The sequence below is a fragment of the Dromiciops gliroides genome, chromosome 2 (assembly GCF_019393635.1).
Source record: "Dromiciops gliroides isolate mDroGli1 chromosome 2, mDroGli1.pri, whole genome shotgun sequence".
Lineage (NCBI taxonomy): Eukaryota > Metazoa > Chordata > Mammalia > Microbiotheria > Microbiotheriidae > Dromiciops > Dromiciops gliroides.
In genome coordinates, this window is record NC_057862.1 from 45,568,666 (window position 1) to 45,583,723 (window position 15,058).

Consider the following 15,058-nt stretch of genomic DNA (forward strand, 5'->3'; position numbering starts at 1 on the left):
CCTAGAGGGAAGTGCCATTATTATTCCCACTTTTTCAGATGAGGAAAAGAAGGCAACCATGTTAAGTGACTTGCCCAGGGTCACACAGCTAGTAAGTGTCAAGTGTCTGAGGCCGCATTTGAACTCAGGTACTCCTGAATCCAGGGCCGGTGCTTTAACCACTGCGCCATCTAGCTGCCCACGATGGTAATATATTAATACATATAACATTATAAATGTTAATTATCTATTACTATAATGTTCATATATAATATCTGTCACAGGTGAGAGGTGGTGATCCTTAAGTATTCCTCAATAAAGAATTACACTCTCCGCACACAATCCAGTTAGAATTAATGTGGTCTTTTATTTGGCCCTTGGGAAAGTGATCAAGAGGAAGGTCAGAGACCTAGCCTCTGGGGGAGGAAGAAGAATTTCAAAGCACTTCCTCAAAGACAGCAGGAAGGACAAGGCTTTTTATAGAGGATAGATTGGGGGCGGGATCACTTGAAAACTGGAAAATTCCCTTTTGGATTGGGGAAAGCTTGGATGCTTGTCATCTTCCTGAGAGTCAGGAGGGATATTTTTCTGAAATGATGGTCCTGACCTTTGGGGTTATCTCTGTCTCCTGGCGCCAGCCAGGTTTGTAGGCACACCCAGCCAGCATTCCTGCTATAAACCTTTATCTCCCCTCTGCATATCTGTCCTGCTATCTGGTCATCTTTGAGTGTGCTTCTCACAGGAGAAGCTCCCTCTCAATTGATTCCAAGCCCATGTCATTCTAAGCCTATGTCAGTATCCGTGTATAGGAAAATTACTTTGGCAGAATTATATATTGCACTATATGTACATACACACACATATATACATACACATATATTGTTGTTTGTCCTTCATTTTCAAAGAGAACCATGACATTGAAGTAATGTCATAACTTATGCTGAATTGGATTTAAGTGAGGGAAAACTGTGCAAGGTCACCAGCCTCACGCTCTCCTCCAGAGCCATCTGGGTCCAGTAGCAAAGATATACATCAGGACAACTGGAGATGGCCCTGGATTGGCAATTGGGGTTAAGGGACTTGCCCAGGGTCACACAGCTAGTAAGTGTCTGAGGTCAAATTTGAACTCAGGTCCTCCAGACTCCAGGTCAGTGCCCTATCCACTGAACCTCACACACACACACACACACACACACACACACACACACACACACACGTATGCATGTATGTATAATATAATCTATCTCTATATATAAATATATAATTTCTAGATACAGCTATCCCCCATTAGAATGTAAGCTTCTCTAGGGCAGGACTATTTTAGTATGTATCCCATTGGGCACAGTGCCTGGCACATCAGATGCTTAGTAAATACTTGCTGATTCATCAGTAAATGGATTGCTTCTATTTTCTGTGTGTTCTTGTCCACCAATCAAATCTCTCTCAGCTCCAGGCCCCACCTATTTCATTAATTTTCCTATGGTCTTTTTAAACTGTGTCTCATTGAGTCACCTTTAAGAAAGTCATTAATTTAGAAACTCCAGGGTAAGTGAACTTTTATTATTATTATTAAGCTTCATTTCAATATAATTGGTTTTCTTTGCAATCCTCTGTATTTTATTTCATGCATTCAAAAATATTATTCTGAGAAAGGTCTATAGGCTTCAGCCAAAGGCCAGAGAGATTCATGAGACTCAGAAAATAAATTCAGCTTTATAAACTTGTTGATCGAAGTGGCCAAATAGAGCATATTCACATGAAAGCAACAGTACATATGGCCGCAAGGTGGCGCAGTGGTTGGAGCACGGCGCCAGGAGTCAGGAGGACCAGAGATCACATTCAGCTTCAGACAACACTGGCTGTGTGACACAGGGCAAGTCACTATCTCTGTTTCCTTCAATTTCTTCCCTTGAAAAAGGGGAATAATAACAGCACCTGCCTCCCGGATTGTTGCGAAGAATTAGGATAACATGTGTAAGTGCAAGGTACCTGGCATGTTATAGATGTGTCCAACTAGCAAATGCCAGTTATTATCATCATTCCGGACCACAGTTCTCATTCAATTCCTGATCTAAACCCCCAAACAAGAGGGAGAAAAACACTCCGGGATTTTAGGTGCTCCAGCTGGGAACTGAGCAAAGAGCAGTTCACCCAGAAACAGGTGTGATCCCCTTCAGGGTGCTAGACCCTCGGGGCACCAGGGCAGCTCTCATTGATCCCACCTTTCCTGGGCTCTGCATTGGTTTTCTTCCTTCTTTGAGATCCGACGTGGCCCCTGAGCTCTCTCTGGGGCTTTATGTTGTTGTTCAGTTGTTTTCTACTTTTCATGACCCTCTTTGGGGTTATCACAGCAAAGATACTGGAGTGGTTTGCTGTTTTCCTTCTCCAGCTCATTTGGCAGATGACGAAACTGAGGCAAATGGCAAACTGAGTTAAGTGACTTGCCCAGGGACACTCAACTAGTAAGTGTCTGAGGCTGGATTTGAACTCAGATCTTCCCGACTCCAGGGCTGACGCTCTGTCCACTGCTATCAATGTCTCTTCAAAGGTAAAAAGGTGGGAGAGATAAAGGACTCAAGCCCCTTCCCCATTGCCTGCCCTTCCTATCCCAGCATCCTCTTTTTCAAATCACCCGTTCCTATCTCATCCTGTGTACCAGTACTTCTGAACACCGGATGTGCTCATCAGTGATGCTAAGGAACACATCTGCTCCCTAATTCATGCTGCCCAATTATATGTTGATGAATAGAGAACGCCAGTTGCATATGTAGATGGTGACCAGAGCGACAATGATCACAGGGCACATGGGGACCTGAGAGAGCTTGGGGCTCGATGTCTAAGAGAGGCAGTGCAGTACAGGGGAAACAGCTCTGGCTGTGGAGTCAGAAGAGCTGGGTTTGAATCTTGTTCGCTGCCTGTGTAGCCTTAGATGAACCACTCACTCTGTCTGAGCTTCGGGTCCTTTGTCTATAAAATCAGTGGCTTGAACTGAGAGGGGTGAGGAGGGGGAAGGAAATAAGTCCCTTTTAAGTGCCAACCATGTAGCAGGCACTGTGTAAAGCACTTTGCAAACCCATTTTATTCTCGTGTCTCATTCATAGCTCTAAAGCTACTATCCCATGAACTGGGGGCAGCTCCTCACCCCCTCCCTCCATTACCTCATGCCCTCCAGAGGAGGTAGCCACAGCTGCCTCCTGTTGCTCTCCCCTAAGTTACCACAATCTGCCTCTCCCCAAGCACCCATGGGGCTAAGGACAGGTACTCTCTGGGTGGGAATCATCCCCCACCCCACTATTGAAGCATATCCACAGTGGAACTTCTCTGTGCACCCTGCCTCCACCACTGACTCCCTCCCCACCCCCAGCTGAAATTTCATGTAGCTTTTGGCTAGGAATGAATCTGCTGGCCACAGACGCAATCAGCAACCGGTCTGGTCGATTGCTGGTAACCCTGTTGGGTATTTATGGGCAAAGAGACACTTTGTTCCAGCCGAATAGGAACACTGGACATCCCAGTATGCCAATCCTGCCTAAGATTCCCTCAGTCAGTGCAGACATCACGGATGGGGGGATGCCACCATGCCTTTTGTAATTGTCTAGCTACACTTTTTGACCTGGAATTATCTAGCTATTGACAAAGTTACAGACACAAGCAGAAAACTCCTGGCATGTGCTCCTGAGTAATCTCTGCTATTTAACTGGTATCTCCAGCGGCTCTGGCTGCGTGGGTTTGTTACCCAAATCCACAGTGCTGTTGGATCAGATGCAGCTGACCACACTAATGTCTGCCGGCTGGCCACTTGCCCAGTCATTCTTCCCTATGATCTGATGATGCCCATGTGCTGCAGCAAATGCTGCCTGTGTGTGTGGTCTCTTTGGGGTGGGGTGCAAAGGGGGACTCTGGAGCTAATCAAATTCGTTACCTTTTTCGGCTTCCTCTTTCTAGAGATCTTAGGATCATGAGATTTAGAACTCAGGGACCCTCAGCATGCTCGGGGTCAGTCTTCTCACTCTGCCCTAACTCTGGGCTAACTAGCATATAACCTAGAGATGAGGGGAATAAGTAGAATGGGATTCCTTGGGAACTTGTGGGTTTCCTCTTATGAGAGGTCTTCAAACAGAGAATGGATAGCTACTTGTCTGAGACTCTGAGAGGGGAGCCTCACTGCACAAGATGAGCCTTCCAGCTCTGAAACTGCTGGTACCAACTACCACACAGTTACTGGTACTCATACAGTCACATATGTGTCAGCACAGGAGAGTGGCTATTTCTAGTTAAAAATATAGGCTCCAGAATCAGGATAGACTTATAAGACTTAGAAGGCTCATTTATCATCAGGCAGGGATTCTCCACATTCAGTCAGCCCCTTTATGCTTTGCACTTAAGGCTTCTTAACTGTGTCTCTGGTGGCACTTGGCTCCTTTTAGCAATGAGCATGCTCAATCTGGGCCATCTAGTTCAGCAATCAATGTTCAGGAAATATACATCAGTAGTGTATTAGACTCATCCTGGGGAGATGTTGGAGAGGGGCCCTCTCAGAGGTTCCCTCACAAGCAGAGAACTTAGAATAATAGACCGAGAGGGAGAAGGGACCTCAGAGGAAGGAAGGAAACAAGCTCTTAAGTGCCTACTATGTGCCAAGCCCTGTGTTAAGTATTTTACCCATATTATCTAGTTTGATTCTCACAACAACCCTGGGAGGTAGGCACTATTGTTATCTTCATTTTATGTTTAAGGAAAATAAGGCAGACAGAAGTCAAGTGACTTGCCCAGAGTCACACAGCTAACACATGTCTGATGCTGAATTGGAGCAGAGGTCTTCCTGACTCCAGGCACAGAGTTTAATCTCTTGAGCCACTTAACTGATGATGTCTAGCCTGAAAGAAGCAAAGACCCAAGGGGGAATATATGTCTTCTAATATTTGAAGGGCTGCCAAGTGGAAAAGGGATTAGGCTGCCAGACCAGGAGCAGTGGGTGGAAGTTGACAAAGGGCAAATGTAGGCTTGCTATCAGCTAATAATGACAGCTGTTCAAAAGTGGCTGGCTCCCTTGAGAGCTTTCAGGAAAGGTAGAATGATTACTTGTTGGAGAGTAAGGATTCCTTGCGGCTTTGCATTGAGACAGAAGGCCATCGTGAGAGCCCTTCAGTCTGTCATATTCTGTAATGCTGTGGCCAACATATCTGTGCCCTGGTTGTCTTAAGTGTCCTTCCAAGCACTTCACCTCTGTCAGCGCATCCCCAGGTATGGAAGAATAGCCAGGGAGAAGGCATAGAGTCAAAAGATGTAGTGTCTTATTCGAGGAAAGGCGAGGAAGCCAGATCTTTGTGGCTCGATCATAGAGTGTAGGGAAGTTAGTCAGATGGAAGAAGGGTGGGAAGGTCTCAGCAGCCTCTAGAACCATTCCCTTCTCCCCCAAAGCTACCAAATCCCAGACCTTTTGACTTGAAGTTTCCCCCTAGCTATTATCAGCATCCTAAAGCCTCTGACTGCCACAGTCCCCTGAACTCTGACATGATTGCTTGAGGGGATAGGGCCAGGCTCCAGAGGTCGTTATCAAGAATGCAGCCATTGTTGACTTTGTGATAGGGTATTGGACCCTAGCAGCCTTCACAAGATTCCATTACATAAGATTCTCCCCAGGGCCACATGAGAAATGGGGGAATATGGTGCAGAAACAGCAAAATCCATCAATAGCCTAATTCTCCAGGGGTAAGATGCTGCTACCCCCAGAGGTCTCATCTGAGTCTTCCTCTTCTTACCAACAGCAAAAAGCAGCTCTGCAGAATGAGGGTCATATTTCAGCTTGTTCTGCTTTTTTTTTTTTTTTTTTTTGCGGGGCAATGGGGGTTAAGTGACTTGCCCAGGGTCACACAGCTAGTAAGTGTCAAGTGTCTGAGGCCAGATTTGAACTCAGGTACTCCTGAATCCAGGGCCGGTGCTTTATCCTTGTTCTGCTTTTATAAGGCGGCTTTGGATAGCCTCAGAGGAAGGGAGAGGTTAGTGCCCTCCCTCATCAGGATTATTAGCATCGGCCTCTGTGTTTGCCCCACTGGCTATCGGTGGCTCTGACTCATCTGTGATAATGGCCACTTCTCCTACCAACAGCTGTAGCAGACTGTCAATTTCCCTTGCTTTGTTAGTGTGTTGCATTTGTTTATTTTGTGCCCAGTGCAGACAGAAGCCCCTTAAGAAATGTGCATGTTGGGATGAAATATGTTCCTGGATTCCCTTCCTCCCCCCAAGCTGCTAACACACTCCTCCACTGCCTCCCTCCAACGGCCTTGTGTTTTTTTAATAAATTTGCTGTATACTTATGTGAGCATTCATGGTCTCCCCGGGTAGAATGCAAACTAATTGACAGTAGTGACCATTTCGTTTTTACCTGGGCGTTCCCAGTGCCTAGTATACACCAGGTGGTTAATCATACTTGAAGATTGATTCGTTTTGCAGGGACAAGGTGATCTGTTTAGGCACCTGGAACTTCTCAGGAAGTCCATCAATCAACAAATCGTAAAGGGACACCTCCTAGATCGCAGGATTGGAAGATTTCGAGTTAGAAGACAGATGACTCAGTGGAATCCTCTCACTTTAGAAAGGAGAATACTATGGAAGGCGTTTGATTGAAGTTTAAGTTTGGCTGACAAAAGTTTTTTTGTCACAATGAGACCTACCCAGAGGAGATGTGGGCTGCCTCATTTGTGCCTAGTTCTCCCAGAAAAGCAATTCTCTGGTTGTGAATCCACCAGAACAGAGACGGATGCTTTTCTTTCATCAGTCGAGGATGGAACTTGTGATCACAGGTTCTTGGGCAAGCAGAAGGTGTTAATGAGTATTTCCTAGAGTGACAGGGAGGTGCTGCATAGCAACTCTCTTTTACATTTATTAAAAAAATTTTTTTGAAAGGGGACTCCTTGATTTCAATTCAAATCAACAAACATTTATTAAGCACCTACTATGGATAAAGGCTTTGTGCTCAGGGGGGGAGACAGAGAGGACTACATGTCCCCCAGTGCTTTGTGGTCCTGAAACTCCAGAAAGATCCACTTCAACAGACATTTTCCTCTTCTTGGGTAGGTGGATTATGCATGTGCACTGAAGCATAAAGTCCTATTGATGCAACCAGACCTCTGAAGAAAGGTTCAAGGCCCTTGATTTATTGAGCCTGGAGAGAGAGGTCTGTGAGATCATTTCAAAATGGTCATCAATCCCAAGGCCCTTTTTCAAAGGAGAGCAGCTATGTGGGCTGCTTCCCCTTCTAGAATGAGGCGATAGCATGGAGGTTTTAGGCTAGAGAGAGGGAAGGTCACCCAGATGACACTTTTGAAAATTGGAATGGATTTTTAAGGAAGGGTACCACATCTCTGTTTTTAGAGCATCATTATTTCTTTCTAATTTCTTCATTTTATTTCTTCTTCAAACTACTCTATTACATTTAAAGCATTCTTTTACATCCTTTATAAATAAGAAAACAAAAAGGTCAGAGTACAAACAAAGGATCATGTTTGAATAAAAACAGAGAGTGCAAACCAGTATTTCTTGACTTAGGGCCAGAATTTAGATAGCACTTTAAAGTGCACATTTCTTATATGCCCTTTACATATGCTGCCTCATTTGATCCTCACAGCAACCCTGTGAGGTAGGTGCTATTATTATCCTCATTTTACAGGTTAAAAAACCCAAACAAACCAGACACAGAATGGTTGAGTGATCGGTCCAGGGTCATATAACTATAAAGTGTCTGAGGTAAGATTTGAACTGAGGTTTTCTTGATTTTCGGAATCACACTTTTTCCATGGAATCACTTAGCTGCCTCTATCACTGAGATGTCTTTAAAGGAAGGATAAATCTCCCTCCAAGTGGAATGAGCACCACCAGTGTCTCATTGTCTCCTTATACTGTGGAATGATTTAGAAGTGACTTTGTCTAACAAGGAATGAACTTGCTCCCTTTAGCAAGGTCCTATCTGATACAGTGAATCTCTGATATGTGTTTATTCATCTGTCCCTTTGGTTTATAAATTCCATGAATGTGGAGACCGCATAGTAATGATAATAATAATAATAGCAGGTCACATTTAGATGGTGCTCTGCAAAGTAATTATCCCATGAAGTAGATAATACAGGTGTGATTAGTCCCATTTTATAGATGAGGAAACTGAGGTTCAGAAAGATTAAGCAACTTGCTCAGGGTCACCTAGCTGTTAAGTATTAGAGCTGATATTTGAACGGAGGTTTCCCCTAATTCCAAGTGCTCTTTCTAATACAGTGAGCTGAATCTTCTTTCCTTTCTGCGCTGAGAAAATGGTTCATGTATACCTAGTTGGTGCTTAATAGAGATCTGATTTCTACAAACATTTATTCAGATCCTAGTATGTGCCCTACATGTAAAATAGAATTTTAATATATATACATACATTTACATACACATGCATATATGTATATATATATATATTATATATATGGGGGGAGAGAGAAGATGCAATATATAGAGGGTGATACCTAAAATCAAGAAAACCTCAGTTCAAATCCTGCCTCAAACACTAGCGATGTGACTCTGGACAGGTCACTCAACCTTTCTGTGCCTCAGTTTCCTTCTCTGTACGATGGGGATGATAATAATAGCACCTAACTGTTGTGGGGATCAAATGAGGCAGCATATGTAAAGGGCACACAGGCATGGTATAGTGGAGAGAGGGCCAGATGTGAAAATCAGGAAGCCTTAGGCTCAAATCCACCCTCTAGTATTTAACCAGCTCTATGACTCGAGACACATCATTTGGTGGCTGCTAGGTGACTTGGTGGATAGAACGTTGGAGTCAGGAAGACCTGAATTTAAATCCTGACTCAAATACTTACTAGTTGCGATACCCTGGGCAAATCACGTGACTTCTCTCAGCCTTGGGGATAATAATAGCACCCACTTCAGGTTGCTGCTGTTGTTCATCCTTTGTTTTCAGAGAGGAAATGATATCATGAGGTGATATCTTGACTTGCCTATAAATTGAAGTCATCAGCCTCATACATTCTCTTCCAGAGTCATCAAAGTCCAGTGGCAGAACAAAAATCAAGATGCCTGGCGATGGCCCCAGGGTGCAGCAGATGGCCATGGCATCTTTAATATCTGACCAAGCTCACAGGGCTCCCCGGCACCTACGTCAGCTGCCTTCATGGCCATGCGAACAAACTGTTTTCATCCCCCATTCTATTGGGGGACGTCTTCATGTGCTTGGGGCAGACATCTCCCTAACTTCTGGATAGGTTTGAGGTCTATCAGTTACCCTCAACCTGGTTTAGCCAGTCTGCCAAGACCATTTACCAGGTGGGGAGGGTGGCCACTGTACACGCTACAGCTTCTTGGAACCACAGGTGAGAGTTGGGCGAAGGTGGACAGCAAAGGCGGATGCACAGTCCTGAAAAGGGCCCAGAAAGCCCTCACAGCAGAGGTGCCAGTCCTCCCTGGACATCCAGTCCACCCAAACAGGTTGCTGATAAGATCAAATGAAATAATATGTGAAAATTCTTGGAAAATCTCAAAGAGCCATATAAATTCTAGCTATTATTAATGAACTGCGTTGTGCCTCAGGAGTTTCCTAAGACTTAACAAAGAGGGAATGAAGAGAATAATTGGTGTAGAGTTGGGACTGGGCCCATTATATGGGCTAAGTGAATACTTGATGACTAATTGATGATATCAAATCATGAAATATTTGTTTAATTGAATTTATGGAGGAGACTTGGTTTGACTGGGACCCTAAAGGAGGTGAAGGTTAAGGAAAAAGGGGGGTGGGATCCTGAGGTGGAATGATATAAAATGATTAAGACCTAGGTGGGAGATATTTTAGGGACCAGACAGCCTGGACAACAATGAGATGGTGTTGTGTTGCTATGTGTTTATGATGTGTGCATGTATAGGGGCGTAGTTAATGGAAGGCCTTGAATAATAGGTTGAAGGGCATTAGATTGGACCTGAAAGTTAATCTGGAACCAATAGTAAGGTCTTAGCTGGGGACCAATGTGATGAAAACTGTTAATTGGTAGAGATTTCTTAGTCTCCAAATATGTGCTATTTGAGATCCTGCTCTTGAGATTTTTCCCACTGTTGCTAAAATTCTGGGCAGTCGCCCAACTCTGCTGGTATTCTTCGGTATGGAACGGTGACCACCCCTGACCAAGTTCCCCTCTGGGCTCTTGCTTTCCTCTGTTCCATAACAGGCTCTGTTACTGCTGCCTAAGGATGGCAGCTCTTCTGACCCGTCCATCATTCTCAATTGTTTGTTGGTTCTATAGAGTGTGAAACCACAAAGCTCATTTTCACTTGTCATCTGACAAGACACCTAATGATTCTCATTCCCACACTCTGAAGCTCTGAACAGAGGACGTCTATCAGCAAACAACCTCCCACTAAGATCCTTAAAGACACCCTGATGCTAAGAATATTAATAACCTGATCGTCTGACTATGGAACATCTCAAAATCTGTGCATCTGACATTGGGGCCTCCCCTATGGAGCAGATGGAAAATCTCATTCTGAATGACCTCCCCAGAGAAGTGGCCTATGGTTGTTCACAAACCTCCATCCCAGAAGCCGAACACAGAAAAAAGATGTGACATTCATCGTTGTTATGTTTAATACAGCATCCAGTGTAGCTTGCATGTAGTAGGCACCCAATAAATATCTGTGAAGTAAATGAATGTTTTCTGTGTTCTAAGTCCTGGGGATGTGAAGCAGTTTAAGACCCTGCACTTTGCAGAGCTTACAGGCTATTTGAGAGAGAAAAACTGAGTCCTAAACCTGGCTCATATACGTATTAACTGTATGATCCCAGATTGCATATGGCAGGTGTAAGGGAGTGAAGAAGTGAGAAGGAAACTTAGCTTGTGAGCCTGGAGGACTGGGACTGCCATCAAGAGTACTAGGAAATCATGTTTGTTGAATCTGAGCATGTAGAGACTGGAGGCAGAGAGAGTATTGTAGTGTTCTCAGCAGTGATGCACTTGGGATCTGAAGTTGATGACTAACTGGATCAAGGAGAAGGAAAAAGGTTGGTTCCAAGGGATCAACTAAAAGCACCAAGGAGAGGGTGCAGCACACCAGCTTTTACTTGAAATATGGAGAATTTTGCTAACAAGGAGAACCGTCCCAAATTAGAACGATCTGCCCTGTAGCAGGGGTTTGCTGGAGAAAATTTAACAATGTGCTCTTGGGGGGAAAGTTATTATGAGACACTTTAGAGTTTAATCTGTGTCATTCACGTTTTCTCCAGTCCAGCTTGTGGTATTCCTGAGGTGTAAATGCTCACGTTGAAACTCATCTGCTGAGCTCCTGAGAAATGGCTCCAGTACAACCTTCCTGGAAGGTAATGAGCTCCCTCAGTGAGACCCCACTCGAGGCTGAAAGGCTATTTGTTGGAGACATTGTAGCAAGGACTTTGGCTTAGTTTGGACTATATGGTCTCTAAGTTCCTTCTTTTTTGTTGTTGTTTGTTTTTTAGTGAGGCAATTGGGGTTAAGTGACTTGCCCAGGGTCACACAGCTAGTAAATGTTAAGTGTCTGAGGCTGGATTTGAACTCAGGTCCTCCCGACTCCAGGACCGGTGCTCTATCCACTGCGCCACCTAGCTGCCCTCTAAGTCCCTTCTAACTTGGACATTCTGTGTATTAGATGACCCCGAAGATCCCTCCTACCTCTAAAACTGTGATTCCATAATCCAGTCATTCTTAACCTAGGAATGGCTCATGGATAGATGCTAGGGGATCAGTGAAGTTGGATGGGGTGGAGGGGGGTTGACAGATTTATTTCAATACAATCAGTTTCCTTTGTAATCTTATGCATTTTATATTAAACATTTAAAAATTATTCTGAGAAAGGGTTCAGAGTTCAGACTGAGAAAGGGGTCCATGATATAAAAAGGTTAAGAGTTCCTGCTAAAATTCCTCTGCAGGAAATGATTAATAGAGGGGTCATATGAGCTTCTTCTTTTTTTTTTTTCCTGGGAGGCAGTCATGAGATCCTTGAAGGAGTCCTTCAGGGATAGTTTTTGCAAGCAGACACTTAACTGGAACTCCAGAGATCATCCCTTTTGATGTATGATCTATACACTTGTGTAAGGAGCTAAAATTCTAGCTATACTATCTAAAATCTAATGAGTGGTCACCAATAAATTTTAAGCTTTAGCAAGAGTATTTAAGTGTTTAAGTATTTATTAAAGAGCATTAGGATCAGAGAGAAAGGTAAAAATCTAACTATTTCTAAGAGACCCCAGCATCCGACCCGCCATGGCAAGGTCAGGAACCAAAAGAGACAGAACCCCTCTGCCAGTATCTGCTTCCTACTTTGTGTCCTCCTTCCAGAAATGGGAGGCTCCTCAAGTTGATTGGCTGGTAGCCTTGATAGACAGTACCCATGAGCAAACATCACTTCCTGACGCCAAGGACCTGACCACATGGCTTGCCCTCAGACGCCTTCTCCTCATGGTGGAGCTTTCCTACAGTAGCTCTCCAGCAGGTGGCATCATTCCAGTCGTTACACTTGCATGGGGCTTCTATATACCATATGCTTATTTTAGACGAGGATGCCCCAGGAAACAGTGGGCAATGGAAAGATGGCCGTACAGCTGTCAAATTGATATTCCTAAAGCATAGATCTGGCCTTGTCACTTTCCTGCTCGAGAATCTCCAGTGGCTCCCTCTTGCCTCAAGGATAAGATACAAACTCCTCTGTTTGGCTTTTAAAGCCCTTCCCAATCTGCCTGCAGTCCACCTTTCCAGGTTTATTACGTAATTATTGCATAATGTATTTCTCCACTCTACATCATGGCCAGACTGGCCTTGCTATGCATGGCCATCAGTCTCCAGTCTCTGTACTTTTATAAAGGCAGTACTAGAGTACTCGGATTCCCTCACTCTTTACCTTTCAAAGCTGTGCTCAAGTACTACCTCCTGGAACTTCCTGAAAGACTATCTTGAGCCTTCCAGTTGTTCTGGAGCCTCGCCCTTAGTATTTAATTTTCTATGTATATTTTGTTCCACACTACCCCACCCCCCATCAGTGGAGGTACCTTCCCTGGAGAGCTGGACTATTTCATTTGTTTCTTTATATCCTCAGCACCTAATAGAATGACTTACACATAGTAGGTGTTTAATAAATGCTCATTGAATAAATGAATGTAATAGGTGGCATAATGTTCCCAGAGATAACTTCCATTTGATAAATGTTTTAAAAGATGGTACCAAGGCCATATATGATAGGAAAAGGAAGAGTATCTGTTATCTTTTTTTGTTTTGTTTCATTTTGTTTTTGAGATTTGGTGTGTCTCAGGTTGGAAGTTATTATGGGTCTGTGGTACCAGACAATGAAGACCTGATTGGCTTTATCCTCACTGTACCTCAGAACACCTGAGATTGAGCAATGCACCATCCTCAAGCTTACACCAACATGCCTGGCAAGATCTGTCTTCTTGTAGGGGCAGCATAGTGTAGTGGTTAGAGCACTGGATTTAAAATCAGGAAGACTTGGGTTCAAATCCTGACCCAAACCTCTATTAGCTGTGTGGCCCTGGACAAGGGACTTAGTAGCTCTGGACTTCAGTTTCTTCCCATGTAAAATGAGGAGGCTGGACTTCCAAAGTCTCTTCCAGCTCTCCTTCAAGATTTAACAACGAACAACAGTCTAGTGAGAATGAGAGACAACAGGTGAATTCAAGCTCAAGTAGCGTATTTGTTAGGTTGAGATGTTAAAAGCATCAGAGGAAGACCTCCAGAATGTTGGGTGAGTCCTCAATTAAGATATAAAGGGAAATTTGTATGTTTGGATTTCACAAGCACAAGATGTCAACAATCCTAGGCTGATGAACCTCCTGGAAGGAGACAAAGAAACTCAAGAGAACTAGAACCAGAAGAAAAAAGGGGAAAAGGAAGGCATTAGGGTGGCAGAGGGAAGAGATGCTCATCATTCCCTTGCATGAGTTTTGTATTGAAACACTACCATCTGCCCCCTCATACACACCTAAATAACACTGTTCTGCAAGTGACTTGTCTGCTGTTCCTGTCAGGTATGTAGGTAGGTATGGCAGCTGAGATCTCTATTTGGATGTATATAGAGAAAGAAACCATTTTGAGAATGAGTACTAGGAAGATTCCTGATGGATATAATACTTTGTTCTTTATTTTGTATTTTATTTCAAGTAAGTGCATTCTGTTTTGACTGATGTATCCTTTAGTAAGGTTGGTAAAAGAAATATCTGTATGGGCTTCAGGATGCTAACCCAAAGTGTGCCTTGAGTCTTGGGTAGTTTTCTAGGGAGCCCATGTGTCTGAGAGATTCAAGGCTACAAAAGATTTATGGAAAGACATGGGCAAGAATTAACCGGAATGAGAAGATGTGGAAGGGCTGAGATCTGTAGTAGGGGAAGGACTGCCTACACCAATGTAATAATCATAGACCCATCTAAGAATCTAAATCAGTTTCAGGAATGGAAATGAGTCACATCAAGTTTCAACTAAGAGAAAAAGCTACTTCATTCCCACAAAAGGAATCCCATAGAGAAATTGTGAGAACTGGATGAGGAAAGCCTTGGGAAGCTTAGGGAACCTGGGATGGCATTCCAAAAAAGCCTCTTAGAAGAGGCGGTATATGGTATGGTCAAAAGATCACTGGCTTGGAAATCAGAGGACGTGGGTTCAAATGCCATCTTTACTGCCTACTACCTATGTGAACATAGGTTTGTCATTTCTCTCTGGGCCTTAGTTTCCCCATATGTTAGAAATGGAGGATATGAGTTCAAATCTCAGTTCTGCTACTTAGTGACTGTGGGCAAATCACAACTTCTGTCTCCTGTAAAATAATGAGATTGGAATAGATGACCTCTAAGATCTCTGTCAGCTCCAAAACTCTTAGACAAGAGGAGGGATTGTATTGTATCACTCAGTCAACAATTATTTATTAAGTGTTTACTTAACTTTGTGTCAGGTGCTGTGTTAAATCTTTCTACTTAGCTGATCCAAAGCAGGGCTTCTTAAAACTTTTCCCACTCCTGACCCCTTTTCTCCAGAGAAATTTTTACACAACCCTGGGTATG